Raw genomic sequence first — 17952 nt, forward strand, 5'->3', positions numbered from 1 at the left:
CTGGTAGCGCCCCCAGCTGGGGGCAGGGCCTCGCGAGGCAGAGGGCAGGGAAGGACCTGGAGCACCTGCTCCAGAATGGCGTTTTGAAAGAAAGCTCAACTCTTCGTAAAGTCGGGAAGGCGTGGACACAGGGAGGAGGTGTTTCCGCACAGTAACCGCGCTAACAGAAGGGCAGAGTCTAGCGCCCAAAGTGCCGCGCCCGCCCTCCGTGTCTTAGCTCTGGAACCGATGGTGGTCTTTTCAGCATCACGCTTGTGGTCGTCTCCACAAAATGGGAAAACGAGGTAGGAGGGAAACGCTGGTTTGTCTGAAAAAAAAAAAGAAGAAGAAAAAGAAAAAGGAAAGAAAAAAAAAAGAGAGAGAGAGAAAAAGGTCGAAGGCCTGGGCAAAGACTTCTCCAGGCTTTGGGCCAGACAGTGAGATCCAGCTCCTTGCGGCTGCATTCAGACCCCTTTCACCAATCGCAGCTTGGCTGCTGAGCCCGGAAACGCTTGCCCATCAGGGATGAAACCTGGTCTTAGAGAAGCAGCTAGCTGAGGTAGTTTAGCGGCACTGACCCGCTCATCCATTTTACAGATGGGAAAATCCGGAGACCCTGTCTACAGCAAGCCCACAGACAACACTGCTAAGTCTTTACCGCGCAGATAACCGGCGTGGGCGGTTCCTGAGCAGTAGTGGCGGCCGTGTGTCTCTAACCTTTTCCCTAAGCTGGATTCCTTCCATCTGTACATTTCCAGCACGGAAGGTTGGTTCTGCAGACCGCGGACGCTAGCCGTTAATACCGCGCACACACATACACAAACACACCCCGGCCCTCCCTCCCAGGGAGTGTTATGGCCTCTGTTTATGTGGTTGTTTAGGAACTTTTAATTTGCACGCACGGCTTGAAAAACAAAGTCGTTCGCCTTCGCGTTGGGAAGGCACGAAATAAACGAATACAAAAATAAACCCACGGGATGGCTCCCAGTTTCTGGGTAAGACTCTGATAGAAACCTCGCGGGCTCTCGCCTTCGCCCCAATCTTGTACTTTCTGGAGCATTATTTTTCAACCCGTGTGTTTCCCAGCTGGCTCTGCAGCCATCCGTTAAATATGTATTTAAAACATGAAGAACTGAAGCGTGGAGATATGTCGTCCAACGGTTGCGGAGGATGACCCATAACCGTTGAATTAGGAGAATCTGTCGCATGGTCGAACGCTGCGGGGGGGGGGGGCCCCAGGGGGGAGCAGAAAGAGCTAGAGTATTTAGAGGATCGTTCCTTTGGGCCTCCCCGGCCGCAGGCAGTGAGGACATTCGTGGGAATGTGAGCTGCGGGCCACCAGCCGGGGCGTGGGCTTGTGCGCACGCCAGTGTATCTAATAAACACCGGCAGGCGCACTGTGCGCCCGCCTGGGTTGCAGACGCTGAGGTTAGTCCAGACGGCGGCGGCGGCACGTGTCCTGGAGCCCCGGTTCCTTCTTTTGTTGCTTGTCACCGGCCACTGTCCGCGCCAGAGTGCGCGCCCTGGGGTTCTTTCCGCGCTTGCTCTAGTTGAGGGGTCTGTTCTCGCACCATGCGCACTTAGAAACAGGGAAGGCAGAGTCCAGAGGTAGGAGAGCTGGCTTATTGGCCAGGTTCCCGCGTGAACGCCCATACGGACGCTCCAGGCCCCAGCCCCGGGCAGTGGTGGCTGTTCTGGGCAGCGCAGCGGCACCTCGCGGTCCTGACTCCCGACGCCCGGAGCTTGGGCTGGCAGCCCCAGGCTGAGGACCCCTTCTCCCGGCAGCATCCCCGCAACATTCCGTGGTTGCCAGAAAGTCGCTCAGGAGGTAGGGGCCCCCTGTGGCCCCCTGCGCTCCTTTAGTCCAGGCCAAAACGGTCGCCGGACCCGTCTCTCTGGGTCTCCGAGTCCATCTACCCGCTCCGCGAAGAATGCAAAACGGGAGCCCGGCCCCTGGCGCCTGCCCTCGTGCGTCCGGACGCCCCCTGGCATTTGCTCTGCTCTTGAGCCGGGCGCCCGGCGTGCACGGCCTGGGTGCGTCCCGGGCCACGCCGCAGCCCCTTTCCGGGAAATTGAGTGCTCACTTTGCCGAAGCTAATCGGCCCGGCTCCGGGCGTCCCTGGCTGGCCCGGGCGTCCAGAAGCTGTCGGCCTCCTCCGTCAAAACGGAAGACGTGTTTTTCCCTCTCCTTTGTGCTTCCCTCCCACAAAAGGCCGGGTGAGCGGCCGGCCTTTGCTCAGTCGCCGGGCGGCCCGGGAGGAGTTTGTGCCAAATCCGCCGGGGCGGGCTCGCGCGGGGCTCTAAGGGCTCAGACCTCCCACTGCTTGCCGGGTCCCTCCCGGGCCATTCTTTCGCGGTCTCGCCTTTCCCTTCACAAGTTCCTGCACACTTTCAGGCAGCGGCTCAGCCAGACTGCCAAGGACAGCAGCGGCCTTGCTCGGGGTTGAGCCGGGACCGATGGGAGGAGGCGAGGCTGCGGGCACCGGAAAAGAAAGCAAATTAAAAAAAGCCGTTGGGCCATCGCTCCAGGCCCGGAAACCAGGAGGGATGAGGAATGGTGGCTTTTGGCAACGATGGGGGGGGGGGGGGGGGGGGAGCGATGAGACCCCCTCAGGAGAACTCTGCAAACAAATGGCCTGTCTTCCTTGTAAAACTCAGACCCCGGAGCCGTCCACGGTATCCCTGTCCGGGGACCCAGCGCCGAGCATCGGGCAGGACACGTGGAAGGTGCTTGCTAAATACTTCTGAATGCACACGCCTGCAGAGGTGCACACGGGCTGGTGTGAGACACGATTCGTAAAATACATGTAACGTTCTGTGTACAGGGCAGACCATGAGGTCTGTAATCTGGACTGTTGGAATATGGGAACCTTTAGAATGAATGACAAGGGCAGTGACTCCCATCTAATGGCCACCTCAAGGCGAGTTAAGTTGGGCCAGACGCTTAGTGGGCCTTGACAGGCTTCATCTCATTGAATCTCTCGCTGATCCTGGGAGGGTCGTTTACTTACTTTGCTCACTCCCATTTTACAGACTGGGAAAACTGACCCTGGAGGGCGGTATGGCCATTTGGTCAAGGTCCTGGGAGCAGAGAAGCAGGTCCAGGCAGAGAGCGTGAGGGCAGGCATCAGAGACATCTTGAGTTGTCTGTTTTCAGTCTCAGATTCTCATCCCTAAAATGGGTTTCTAGAAGCTACTTGACCTCAAAAGGTATGTCTGCTGCGAGATTTGGAGGAACGAGGGAAAGTCAAATGATACCCTCCCTTGGAAGTTTCTCTATTTTGTTAATACTCATGTCATGGGAGCCCTGAGTCGCTGAGAATATGGAGGAACTCGGCCCAGTCAGAAGAGGCTCAGCCTGGGTAGAATCTGGAAGGAATGCCCAGGGGCTTGGGAGAAGGGGTGCTGGGAAAGCCAAAGGGAAATGACAAACCAAAAATCCCCCCCCAAAGAACCCCCCAAACTAATAATAGCCCCTTCTCCCTAGAGAGCTCCACCCTTTGAATCACCCACCTCCACTGAGGTAGCAATGGCTGCCATCTGCCCCTAAGGATCAGCGACATTGAAGTCAACCCGGTGTCCCAAGTTCACCGTGGAACAAAGTTGAGGTAGGACAGAGGGGCGACCAGGAACTAACTTCATAGCTCCCATTTGTTTATCTCACCCAACTTGTGCAACGGGCCCTTCGGTGTTTAGAAGGAGGCCCGCTGTTCCCATTTTACAGATGAAGATATTGAAGGTTAGAGATCAAGGCAGGGTCTGGGTTCCACCTCCAGCCCACTGGATCCCAAGTCCCAGGGGCCTTGATGCGTCAGTCCTGGGTTTCCATTTGCTCCCTCTCCTCTTTCCTGAGACTCTAGGCGCCTCCCCTTTCCCCCTCCACCACCCCTGCCCCCCCCCACCATGCAGAAATCCAGCTCGAGGAAGATCGGGGTGAACAAGTTGGGGAGCACGAGTGGGAGTGTCCCTGATCGGGTAGCTGGCCCTGAGGTGAGGTGAGCTTCACTCGGGTATAGGGTGGCACGGGCAGGACAGGAGGGACCTAGAAACCCCTGATCCGATCTGGGGCTGAGACCCTGGGTAAGAGGAAGAGGCGGGCGTGGGAGCGCAGGAGAGAGTCTTCTAGGCTACAGGTGCCAACCGCGAGCGGCGGATTCCGAGGCTGGACCTGCGTGCGCTCCCAGCTCCCTGCACCGCCGTGGGGCCTGCAGCGGAGGCAGCTGCAGGCGCGCAGGGCGCGGGGCCTCTCACCTCCGAGTGCCTGTTGTTCAGCTCCAAACACGGGGTAAATGACCTTCCTTGCTGCATCGGAAAAATGTAGCAGTTGGACGCCTCCCCGTAGCCTTCAGGATCCCGTCCCGGCCCTTGACCTCGGCCTCCGGGTCCTAACCGGATCTCTGCCGGCTTCTCAGGGTCTCCCGCTCCCTCTCCCCCTTTCTCAGGACCCGGAGCATCTGTCTGTCCGGGGCTCTGCCCTTTCCCCACGTTAGCCCACGGCTCCCCGACCCCTGCCCTCCTCCTGTCCGTCCGTCTGTGCCCCATACTACCCTCTCAGGGATCTGCCCAGGAAGACCACCCACCCCCACCCCCAGCTACTTGAGCTCCTGTGGCACCCAGAGCTCTCCCCACCTCCAGCAGGGTTCACCCCACTGCATTTCACCCACTGGCTCCCTCCCCGCCCGGAAGCGCCTGGAGGGTCCTCACGGTGCTAGAACTCACTTTGCATCTCTGAGCCCCAGAGTGGGGACAGGTCCCAAGAGAGCTCAATAAATCCAAGTAAGGGCCTCTGACAAGACAGTTACCCTGAGAGTTTTCTTGGACTTTGCACACACCACAAAAGACAACAGTAACAATAGCGGCAAAGGTACAAGTCTCCCCCCTCATTAGACCAGTTTCAAAAATGCCTGATGAGGACCGTGAGGCTCACTCCTGGTCATATGGGTGGGGGATGGGGGGGGCAGACAGCCCCCGACCCCAGGCAAACAGGTCATCTCGTAAGGGGGGGGGGGGGCGGGAGATGGGCTCCCACCGGCTTCCTGCCGCACTCGGCCCCGCGGGGAGGGAGGGGAGCGCGGGGCGAGAGGTGCGGCGAGGTCCCGGGTACCCGGAGCTGGCGCGGCCAGGGATCCGGGCAGGGCCTCCGACGCCCGGCGCCCTCCCCCGGCTCAGCCCGAATGCGCGGCCGGCCCGGGGCTGGGGGGGGTGTGTTTCCCCAACCAGGGGTCCCCGGCCCGAGCCCCCCAGCTTCACGCGGCTCCGCAGCGCGGGCGGAGCAGGGACCGGGCCGAGGCGTGGGCACCGGGCCGCACCTTCCCCCCCCGGTTGGGGACCCGAGGCACAGCCCTGACCCCTGCACCGCACGCGCCACCCCCTTCTTGGGTTTGGAGAACCGGGTGGGGAGACAGGTGCCTGAGTGTCCGCTTCTCTTCTTCCGCGTTCCCTTTGCGCGCTCTTCCTTCGCTTCTATCAGTCTCTTCCCCTCCTTTTCTTTTCTCCTTCCCCTCCAGCATGTCTACGCTGAGTTTTGATTTTCCCTTGTTACTGAAATGACACATGCCAGGCTCCTGAGAGCCAGGAACCTCAGGCTGACTCCCCGCCCCCTGCCACCTCTCTCTGGACCCTGGTGGTCCCAGGACGCACCACACCAGCATTTAGGTGGGGGCTTGTTGGACGTACAGAGCCTTAGGCCCATCCGGACCTAGTGAGAGGGAAGCTACATTAACCAAGCTTCCCAGGTGACGCATGGCACATTAGAGTTTGGGGAGCGTTGCTCTAGGTATCTTGGGGGGTCGTCCTCAGGCGCCGATCCCCCAGGGTCCTTGGGTCTTCCAGCCCCAGACACAGCCCCTTTCTGGGGCGGACAAAGCTATTTCCTGGAGAGTCCACAACACCTCCCCAGCCACTTGCACGGTGCCCACTCTTACCCCCTTGACCATCTGTTAAATAAAATTTAGTACACGCTTTCGCAAATGCAAGCCCGTTGTAAAACAAAAGTAACTTTGAAATAAGGCAGAATGCAAAAGTCGCCAATAGTCCAGCCCTCTTCCCCCGCGACAAGTCACTGTCAAACATTGTGGCAACGTCCTTCCAGACTGTGTAAGGGTTTGTTACTGCCTTCTTTGATTTCTTAGCGCCTCTTGGACGGAACTTCCACATGGATACAAGATTCACCTGACCCCTTTAACAGTATAGACCCGCACCAACCCATCCCCTTTAGATTCTCCCCTCCTTTGCCTGTTCAGCCTTGAAAAGCTGGTCAGAACCGGAAACTCTGAAAACGTGTTTCTACCTTGTGTGCCCTTGTGGTGGGAGGGACCTTGGGGTCCAGGCTCCTGCCCAACAAGGCACGGTAGGTGCTCCCTTCCTGGCTCCCGCTGGGCTCTCAGCAGCACCAGATTCTTCTCTAAAGAGTCGCTCCCTCCCAGCAGGCGTACTGGGAAAAACTGGTTTCCTCTTTGCTGGTAGTCAGATGTGCGGGAAGCCGAAGAACCCACGTCTGAGATGTGGGTTGGCTGTGTTCAGTGTGTGAAGAGAGCCTTCCTGGTCTGGGACCATGACCAGGGCAGAACTTGGGGTCTGTGATTTTGGACGATGCGGGAGATTTAGCCATTTAGTTCTCTTATTCTGTCCCCACTTCCAACCCCAAAGAGCATCCACTTCTGGGTTGACTCTAAGGCTAGGTCTAAGCAAAGAGGCCATTCTGCTTAAGTGGTAGGTACAGTTTTGACTAGAAGAAGAAAAAGAAGAGGAGGAGGGAGAGGAAGAGGAGGGGGGCCGGACGGGAGAGGAGGAGGAGGAGGAGAAAGAGAAAGAAATCACATCATATAAACCGCAATTCTCTCTTCTTTAAAACATGCTTGAATAGGCGCTGTGTAGCATATGCCTAAAATTAAACTCCAAACAGTTTAAAGAGTATTTGATTAAAAGCAAGTGTCCCTGGCACTTCCTTCCCTCGGGTCCCCAGAGGAACTACTGTTACAGTTTCTTGTGTATTCCAGAAACACAAACACACACACACACACACACACACACACACACACACACCCCTAGGCCAGCACACCACCAACACACATATTTACAAACACACACCTTCTTCTCAAACACCCTCACCAAGGTGGTCAGAGGTGCAAGGAGCCTCTCCTAATCTCAATAAAGACAGTTTCCCCCGCCTCAAAAGCAAGCATCACAGCATCAGAATCTGAGAACACCTGCGTCCTGACGGTACTTTTTCTGCTCCCCTTTAACCACTGCAAGCTAGGACAGTTCAAGCCCCAGGTGACGAGAGATCAAGGAGCTTCCTGCACTGAGACAGCTTCTTCCAAGTGTCCCCAAGACGGGACTTTTAGTCACTGCCAGAAACTTGCAGGGGAGTCCTTTTTTTTTTTTTCATATATAATTGCCAAATCAATAGTACGCCTTCTATCTGGAGGGCGAGGCAAGGAGATATAGACGGACATACCTTAAAGAATATATTTAAGACCCCAAGATGAAGCTAATTCGTTATCGTTATTTTTGTTTGTTCGCTGGATAGGTAATATATTCACAGAGTTCAAAAAAAATTTTAAATATAACGAGAAGATTGCGGCCCTTGTCCCCCAGCGACCCTGTTCCCTTGCTTAGTCACTATCTCTATCATTTCAGAGACAGTCGCTGCAAATGCAGGCAAAAATAAAAATGTGTGTTCCCCTCTTTACACAATTTTGTACGTGATGTTTTCCCCACCTTGCTTTTTCCAGTTGATATTGAGCGATCTAAGTGATCTTGGAGATCATTTCTTCTCAGTGTATTAAAAGCGCCTTCCTTTAGAAAGTTCATCCTTCTGTAATATGGATGTACTGTAACTTATTTAGCCAGCGCCCTGTGGAAAGACATTGAGATTGTTTCTGGTCTTTTACTGTTACAAACAATGCTGCGATGAAATACCTCGTAAATTATCATTTGCGTATATGTCCTAAGGATAGATCCCTAGAATTGGTATCATTAAGTCAGGTAGCCTGTGCCTTTTGTAAATTTGATAGATGCTACCGCGTTGTTACTTAAGTAGCATCCAAATTTATGTTGCGATGTAGAAGAGATACAGCCTGGCTGACAGCTCATTTAAATGTTGAGTTTTTATTTTCCTGAGTCCAGAGAAAATGTGATCTCTAATTTGGATGTCAGAAGAGGTGACGGGCGGACCACGGTGACTCTGCAGGATAGAATAATAAAATGTCATTTCCCCCTTTAAAACATCAAGCTACAAATTCTAATAGATTTCAACATCTGGTACCATTTCCAGTCCTTCTCAAGATGTACTAATGACTTTTTCCACACAGTTGGGTAGAACGGTCCAAGTGTGCCAATGCATCATACCGGCTGAGGAATCTTTATGCTTTGGGCATGATAATTCAGATATTTTACTGGGCTCCTTTCTTGTGCCATGAACTGTCCTGTGCAGGGGACCAGCAGTGAACAAAACAGATAGCATCTCTGCTCTCAAACCCGTTAACAAAAGTAATTACTACCATGGTTCTTAGTATAATTTATTTTGATTCTCTCAATGGCTGTGTGAGGTGGTTAGAGTGGGGTGTGTGGGATATGGTTGCTGCCCCCCACCCAGCACAGTGCTGATGGTTCCTCCAGATCTGTTCCGGTTTCTGTATAGGACTTCTGGTTGGACACGTGGCCACCGGAATAAGGACTGCATTTCCCAGCCTCCTTTGTGACCAAGTTCTGGCCAAGGGGATGTAAACAGAAGTGGTACGTGCAATTTCCAGAGGCATCCTCCAAGTGAGGGAGTGTGTCCTTCTCATTTCATCTTGACTTCCTGCTGTCTGGGATCCCGACATGATGGTCAGGGCTGGAAGAGCCGCTGGAGTCATGAGGTGGCCATGGGGCCACATAGGAAAGAGCATTAGGACAGAAGGAGCCTGGGTTCCTGATACTGTGGGGTTCCAGGCCTCCCCAGGACCCGTTCTCTGGTCTCTTAGATGACTGCAACACCCCTCTGCCTTCTTAAGTCCATCATTATGTTGGGTTTTCTGACACAGCTAAACTGGATCCTAACCAAAGGGACTTTTGAATGCCAAGTGGGGCACTCTTGGATGTCAGAAGAGACATCTCCCTGCTGCCAACGTCTTTGTTATATCAGTTGAGCCTGAATCCTAACTAATGCCCAGGGCAGAATCATAACAAGACGGGAGACTTGCGATATTGCAGTGTTATGAGGCCACCCTCTCTTGAGAGGAGGCTCTAAGGGAAGGGCGAGTGAGCACGTGTGGTCACGCACCGTGTCGTTCAGGAAGTGGTGGTGGTGGTTGGACTCATTCTGGAGGCTTCTGTAGTGGATGGTGTGGGTCTTGGTGGCCCCTTCACTCTTCCTGGTAGTGTATTTTCATGATATGTAGCAAAGGCTCCTGGGCAGATAGCGTCGATGTTTGCCCAGATCCCTTTCTACCATTTCTCTGCGCCCTTCAGGCTGTGGCGAGCTTCATTTTCAATGGCCAGCACCTCTGACTGATCTTTGCAGGGCCGTGCTCAGTTGCCTGGAGCCGATTTGCTGAATGTGGAGAGGGCTGATGGCACAGACCTTCTTACTTCTGGCTCAAGGCAACTCCAGAGCATAATTTCTACCCCAAGGATGCCCTGTGGGTTCAGGTTGGAGCCCAGACACTTTAGCACTTTGGCCTGAGATCTTTTCTTGGCTTTCTCCTCTGGCCTGGCTCCTCCATGCCCTGGCACCGCTTTGATAAATCACTTAGCCATGAACACCCATGTCACTATAACCGGCTGTGCTCACACGGGAGAAGGGCAGCTCTGTATCACGTGGGAGTCTGGGTATAGTGCCCCTCTGCCCAGATGGCTGCTCCAGCCACCTTATCTTGTTGCTTTGTCTTCCTCTCTTCTGTTGCAACCTCTCTCTTGTGTTGATGGCAGTCCTGGCTCCATCGGCAGGAAGGAGAGGGGCAAGTGGAAGCCACATCACCTTCCTTGAAGGTAAGGCCCAGAGGCTGCAGGCAGGACTTCTGCTCACAGCCCATTGGCCTCTCTTAGCCACATGGCTACACCTAAAGGCAAGTGAGGCTGGGAAATGTAGTCTTCCGGTGAGGGGCCAGGGGCCACCAATTACAGCCAATGAGGGGCTCTCACACTAACAGAGATGGAAGAGAATGGATTTTGGGGGCCGGTGGAGTGGTGGTGGGGCAGCAGTTACTGTCACACCTAGGAATCACTATGTTAAATGCTACAACTAAATTTTTCTATGGCTGCTGATGTGTGACTTGCTTCAAAAGTATCCCTTTAGCTGCTACGACCAATTCCAAGGCAGCCATCTGCTGCCTGATAGTAAAAGCCATGCAGGGTCCTCATTAGAAAATTTTGAAAATATGGGCTTTCTAGCTGTGGACGCCCCAAAGTACTGTTTCTGGAGAAGTCCTTTTCAACACCTCCAGCGTAGTTGTTGGCGACCCAGGCAGAGAGGTGGAAACTGAGGCCAACACAATGGAAGGGGGGAGGGTGCAGGCAGAGCTTTGACAGAAAGCTGATGTGAAGTGGGTGGCACAGGTTTCCTGGAGGTGGGCATCTCTGGTAAGAAAAGGAGTGGACTCAGCATGAGAAACTGTGGGGGGAGGCCAACCTTGGGTTGAATGGTGCCCCCCCACATATGTCCATGTCCAAATCACTGGAACTTGTGAATGTAACTTTATTTGGAAAAAGCATCTTTGTAGCTGTGATTAAGAATCTTGCGACCATCCTAGAATATTCAGGTGGGCCCTAAATGAGTGACAAGTGTCTTTATCAAAGCAAGGCACAGGAAGATCTGAGACAGACAGGAGAGCAGACAGAGAGGAGAAGGCCATGTGAAGAGAGAGAGGCAGAGACAGGAAGGATGTGGCCACAAGCCAGGGAGCACCTGAAACCATTGAAGCTGGGTGAGGAAAGGAAAGATCCTCCTCTAGAACCTTTGAATGAAACCCAGTTCTACTGATGCCTTGATTTCAGACTTCTGACCTCCAGAACCATGAGGAAATAACTGTCTGCTGTTCTTTTTTACTTTTATTTTTCATTAAAATTTTTTTAATGTCTATTTTTGAGAGAGAGAGAGAGAGAGAGAGAGAGAGAGAGCGCAAGTAGGGGAGGGGCAGAGAGAGGGAGACACAGAATCCAAAGCAGACTCCAGGCTCCCAGCTGTCAGCACAGAGCCTGACGGACGTGGGGCTCGAACTCGTGAGCAGTGAGTTTGAGATCATGACCTGAGCCAAAGGTGGACGCTTAGTCGATTGAGTCACCCAGGCGCCAACGGTCTGCTGTGGTAAGTTGCTTGGTAACCCAGGAAGAGCTTGCAAAGTAGGCACAGACTTCGGCTTGGAGATGGGGCAACCGTGCTGCAGATCTGTGGAGAGGGCTGATGGCACAGACCTTCTTACTTCTGGCTCAAGGCAACTCCAGAGCATAATTTCTACCCCAAGGATGCCCCGTGGGTTCAGGTTGGAGCCCAGACACTTGAGCACTTTGGCCTGAGATCTTTTCTTGGCTTTCTCCATCTCCTAGGAGGATGGAAAGGTAACTAGCCTTTGTCTCTCTGGGTCCACTCTCCGCTACCTTCACCCCGGTCTCTGCTCCTGGCTTCCTCTGGTCGGGCTCTGACAGCCTCCGGGAAGGAAGGAAACGGAGGCATTTATCTCCCAGGCTTCCCCCCTTGGAGGCCCTACAGTGGGAAGTCACTGTTCCTCCTACGGCAGTCTGTTCTGCCCTATTCTCTTTCTTCCGGGCTCTGGTAACCTCTCTCTCCCTTGTCCTCTTGGGCCAAAGGGTGGAGACAACACAAACACTCCTAGCTCAAATCTTGCACCACCTCTTGAGGTCCCCCTACACCCTGGCCCCGTCGTCGTAAGTAGTCCCTTTGTAAATTAACCTTCAGCAAAGTATCTTATCTCAGCTGTGCTCTTTCCTGTTGGGACCTTGCCTGGCAGAGCTCACCAGGAGGCCCCCTCACCTGCTTTCGTCAAGGATGGGGATCAGCGTAGACGTGTAGAACTTCAGAAGGTGAGGGGCGAGTTTCCCCAGGGCCAGAACCCTGCCAGGGGGAGTTTCTAGACATTCTGAAAGGCTAGGAGGGGCAGGCTTCGGGACCGGGAGCCAGTTTGCTACGCAGAGCTCTGCGGAAGCCTTCTTTGTAGAAGAGAAATGTAAGAGTCCAGAGGGAAGGCCGTGGGATGGCAAACGGGGACACGTGACAGAAGAGGAAAGGATTTAAGCAGAACATAGAGAGCGCTCAAGGACAGCTCCCCGGTTAACAGGAGACCGCTACGGTTTTCTCCGAGCTAATTTATTAATCGTGAGTGAATTAATAATGCACCGATTATTTTTTTCTGATAGCAAAAGCCATGCAGGGTCCTCATTAGAAAGTTTTGAAAATATGGGCTTTCTAGCTGTGGCAACCTTGGAAAAGCCAGGGTTTTATGGTAGTGCAGGTGAGAGAGGATAAGGATCCTGTTGTGAGCCGAATAGTGTTCCCCACCCCCCAAATTCCTACGTGGAGTCCTTAACCCCCAGGACTTCAGAATGTGGCTGTATTTGGATACAGGATCTTCAAAGAGGTAATTAAGTGAAAGTGAGGTCATTAGGTTGGGCCCCGATCCACTGGGACCCAAAGACGCAGATACACAGAAGATAACGTGAAGACGAAGGCCGAAGGCGGCCATCTCTAAGCCGAGGACAAGAAACCAGTCCTGCTGACAACTTGATCTGGGACCTCCAGCCTCCACGACTGGGAGAAAAGAAATTTCTGTTGTTCGAGGCTCCCTGTCATGGCAACCTTGGCACACTGATGTAGATGCCAACCTCGGGCAGTGGCAGGGACATGGAGAAAAGGGGACAGCTGGAAGGCATTCTTAGGAGACCAAATCAGTAAGCTTTGGGGACTGACTCCATATGGACAGTGGGGTGTGGAGTAGCCTAGGGTCTTGTTAGTTTTCTAAGGCCGGGTAGCCTGATGGATGGTGTTGCCACAACTCATCGACCAAGACGGGGATTCCATGGGGGAGAGCTGGTGGGTGAATACGGTGAGTTGGGAGCCCATGTCTGTGGGGACGTCCGGTGGCCACATGGGGACGCTGTCCAGGGAGCCGGGCCAGAGGGCCGGAGGGAGGCACAGCAGCGCATCCGCGTGAGTGGAAATCAGAGGGCAAGTAGACGGGCTGCTAGACCCGGGGGACGCCGACATTTATTTTGTGTCTGCAAGGAAGAGCCCGTCATCTATGGCGCTGATTGTCTCGCAGCTGTTCACGTTTATGAGGTTGATTCCAAAATATTGTCTGCCTCCCCTAATTTCTCTTTCAATCCATTGTTTCAAAAATTCCCCAGATAGGCACGGACAGACTACTCCCCAAATGCTAAATTGGTCAAATTAGGGGGAAGGCTGTCTGTTTAACCTACCCCTGTGATTATTTGGTACATATGGTGTTAGCATGCTGGCTTCCAGGCTCTACCATATGTGCAGGTAAGTGTGGAGCTGGCTGGGCAAACAATGAGCTGTGTCGCTCTTAGCGATCAACGTTCTTACCTCTTTGCACGCCGCCGGCCTCCCCTCTTTAAACGTCTTTTCATTTGAAAAATGCATACGGACGTGCGTTGGAAATGCATCCAGGTGGAAATAACTGTGTCGGCTAAGAACGATGATACTATTCTTGTGATTATTATCTTATTAATGGTCACAGCTAGCATCAGATTGTAAGATTACTATGCATCGGGCCCTACACTGTATCATTTTTAGGATATACAGCCTGCTAGTTAGATCCATGGTTCTTAAACTATGGAGGCTACAATGTTTGAGTTTTCTATCAAAGTGCAGGCTCTGGGTTCAGGCTGCGTGGGTTAGAATTCTAATATCCTCGCTTGGTAAAACTCGGGCCATCCCGGGGAAAGCTACTTAGCCTTCCTGTATCTCAGTTTCTTCATCTATAGTAGACATTCCTCACAAGGTTAATGTGAGGGATCATTGAATGATATATGGAAAGCACTTAGAACAGGGCCTGGGACATAGTAAAAGCTGAAAGAATGTTAGCTGTAAGTATTCCAGATTCCTGGGAGTATTCCAGGATTTTTTGATATGCCTCACAATTGTTGGGAAAGAAAAACAAAAATATCTATATAATATAATATAATTAATATAATATAATATAATATAATATAAATATATATAAATATAAAATATATAAATAATATATAATATTTATAAATATATAAATATAATATATAAATATAATAAATATATAAATATAATATATAAATATAATATTTATATAAATATAATGTTTATATAAATATAATATTTATATAAATATAATATTTATATAAATATATAATATATAAATATAATTTATTATATATAAATATATAAATATAATAATATATAAATATATAACATATATTATATAATATATATTTATACATTATATTATATTAATTATATTATATTATATATTATATTAATAACATAATATATATTAATTATATATAATAATTAATAATATAATAATATAATAGGTCATTTGTAATATAATATATAATTTACAATATATAACTTATAATATAATAGATCATTTATAATATAATAGATCACTTATAATGTAATAGATCATTTATAATATAATATCTTGGGGCCTCAGTTGTTCATCTAAACCCAAAGCTTTCCTATTTGTCTCATATTCTGCAAAACACCTGCACCCTTCTGTGCCTTTCTATGGACTTTTACACAACCCACCATTCTGCATTAAGGCTAGATGAATGACCACGTGTTTCTGTTTGAGAAATTGCCCCCTCCTTTGAAAAAAAAAAAAAGAACATGCTTGTGCCACATCTTTCCCACCACACGTTTGGGATTTCAGTTACTTCTCAAACGGGGTTGTTACCGTTTTTCTACTTTTAAACCCAAGCATTCGGTCCACTCTTCAGAAAGTTCTTCAAAATCCCTTCCCGAGTGGTGCCAGGCACTCTCCTGCCTGACATTTTATTAAGAATTAAAAATAATGGGGTGCCTGGGTGGCGCAGTCGGTTAAGCGTCCGACTTCAGCCAGGTCACGATCTCCCCGTCCGTGAGTTCGAGCCCCGCGTCGGGCTCTGGGCTGATGGCTCGGAGCCTGGAGCCTGTTTCCGATTCTGTGTCTCCCTCTCTCTCTGCCCCTCCCCCGTTCATGCTCTGTCTCTCTCTGTCCCAAAAATAAATAAACGTTGAAAAAAAAAATTTAAAAAAAATAATGAAGCCGGCAGAGATATGGAGAGAGAGTCATTTAGAAACCTGGTCTCATGGCTGTTAATTTGTTGACAATGTGGTGGTGTTTGTGGGGGAAGGGAGAGGGCAGGGGGGGAGAGGGCAGGGTCCAGCACCGCCATGCTCGACCAGGCCTTGCATTAATGGAGTAACAGCTGAACTAAGTGTTGGGACTGAACACATCAAAGCCTGTAGTCTTTGAGATACCATTTCTTCTATCCCGCGATGTCAAAGGTGGCTGCGAATATATCCAGCGCTTTCTGGGTGGCATTGTTTAAGATGCCGGGCCCAGCAGATGGCCCCCAAATGCACCTCAGCCTGGTCGAGTAGGGACCACATATGATGGCATAGTCTTCTCATTAGCAAACAGGAAAAAAAGAAAAAAAAAGGCAAGGATGAGAAAGGAGAGAGATGAAAAGAATACACAAAGACATTTACATATTTACATTGTCTCCCTCGCATTTCAAATTCCCCTTTAGCTGAAGCTTCCTGGGCTTGCTTTTCTCCTTCTGTTTGTATATTTACTTGTGCTAAATAGATTATGGTAATCAGGCACATAAATGCATGCAACTGTTATAATGGCATTTTAATCACAGAGTTTGTCACTGGAAGCCTTCATTAGAATTCTCATAATCTTACTTGTTAGTGTAACAAACAGTAATAATGCCAAGGAGCTTGGATTAAGGCAGAGCCATTCAGACTTTAAAAGAGGAATATGGAAATGTTGTCAAATCTCCGCATTACTTATTGAAATGTCACATAAACAGTTCGGACTCTAAATATCTTACTCATTATAAGGATAGGAAACCAGGCAACCCAAAGATAGTAATTATGTCTTTCTGCTGAGCCCTACAAACATATGCCTTCCAGAGTCTTCCTAACTCCCCGAAATAACCGGATGGTTCCGTACAGAGTCCTGGCCATATGTTATTATTGTGAAAATCAGAACAATTTATTATCGTGTAATTTCATTTATTCTACGCGAAGCGGTAAGTATGTGTGAACACGAGCCTGTATCAAAAGTTCCTAATTCTCACTGTCTTTCAATTTTGATTAGTTGCCAAGTTGGTAGGAAAGATCGCAGTGGTTTATTTGTTTGTTTGTTTTCCGAGGAGTCAATAGCAGAGCTATATGCAGGAGAATAAAACACTCTTTCTGGAAAGAGTGTGGCCTTGCATACAGGTCTAAGCACGGGAACACAATAGATCGACAGATGACCATCCTGGGTTTGCTCAAGCCCCAAATTTATTCTTTTTGGGGTTTTTTTTTTTGAGTTTATTTATTTATTTTGAAAGAGACAGACAGTGTGAGTGGCAGAGGGGTAGAGAGAGAGAGAGAGAGAGAGGGAAAGAGAGAACCCCAAGCAGGCTCCGTGCGGCCAACGCAGAGCACGATGTGGGGCTTGAACTCGCTGACCGTGAGCTCATGACCTGAGCTGAAACCAAGAGTCAGAGGCTTAACCGACTGAGCCACCCAGGCGCCGCTCAAGCCCGAATTTAGATGTGACCAGTAAGTTCTGTGGGAAGCCCTACTTCAGTTATCCATAGCTGCATGACTAGCGGCTTCAAGCAATAACAGTGCATTGTGTGTACGATTTTGTGGGCTTCCCAGGCAGTGCTTCTGCTAAACTTGGCATTGGCTGAGATGCTGAGACGGCTGGCAGGTCCGACGTCGATTCTTAGCTGGGGCCTCAGTTCCTGCCTCCTGGGCCACCAAGAAGAAGAACTCCCGGGGGCGCCGGGGTGGCTCAGTGCGTTAAGCGCCTGACTTCGGCTCAGGTCATGATTCCATGGCTCGTGATTTCAAGCCCCCCATCGGGCTCTGTGCCGACAGCTCGGAGCCTGGAGCCTGCTTCGGGTTCTGTGTCTCCCTCTCTCTCTGCTCCTTCCCCGCTCATCCTCTGTCTCTGTGTCCTTCAAAAAGAAATAAACGTTAAAAAATAAAAAAAATAAAAAAATAAAAAAATAAAAAGGAGAAGAATTCTAAGAGGCGAAAGCTGAAGGTACAGATCCCTTAAGGCTCAGCCTCACAAGTTACCCTGTGTCACGTCCTCTGCCTTGAGCAGGTTAAAGTGAGCGGCCAGACCCGGCTCAGCGCGAGCTGGGTCTATACAAGGGCGCGACTCCCTGGAGACCTGGTTCATCAGGAGCCATCTTTGGACGCCGGCTTCCACACCCCCCAGGTGGGGGCTGTCCTAGCCGGCCTCCCCATCATCGTCGGTCTTATGTTCCAGTGTTTCTGGAACACGTGGGGGCAAAACCAAAGGGAGCCTTCTCCTCAGAGACAGGGTGCCAGGGAAGGAACCACCTTCCTTTACTTCGTCTTCTTCTCCAGCAGAGCCCTCCCCTCATCCTGTCTCTCGAGGTCCAGCTCACGGCCACCGTGGCAGCACAGCTGTCCTTCTCGGGTCCCCCACTACCAGCCACCACAGAGGGAGACAGATGGAGGTACGATCTCAGACAACCCAGGTCGTTTGGCCCAGAGGTACAAAGCAAAATGGTGCTCCTGTCTCTCCCTACAAGGCCTTGTTGGCCAGGCCTCTCATCTAGGCTTTGTCATCCAGAGCCATGTTCCTGGACCAGTCGCCTGTTTCAAAAGCTGTCTGAGGAGTTTGTCCAAAAAAGGAGGTTCCCGGGACCTTCTCCTGACGGACCGAATCAGAGCCTCTGGGTGTGGGTCCCGGGACCCTTTCCTTTTAACAGGCTCCCAGGTTGATTGAGCTG

The sequence above is a fragment of the Herpailurus yagouaroundi genome, unplaced genomic scaffold (genome assembly GCF_014898765.1).
Source record: "Herpailurus yagouaroundi ecotype Mexico unplaced genomic scaffold, PumYag 162, whole genome shotgun sequence".
In the NCBI taxonomy this organism is placed as follows: Eukaryota; Metazoa; Chordata; class Mammalia; order Carnivora; family Felidae; genus Herpailurus; species Herpailurus yagouaroundi.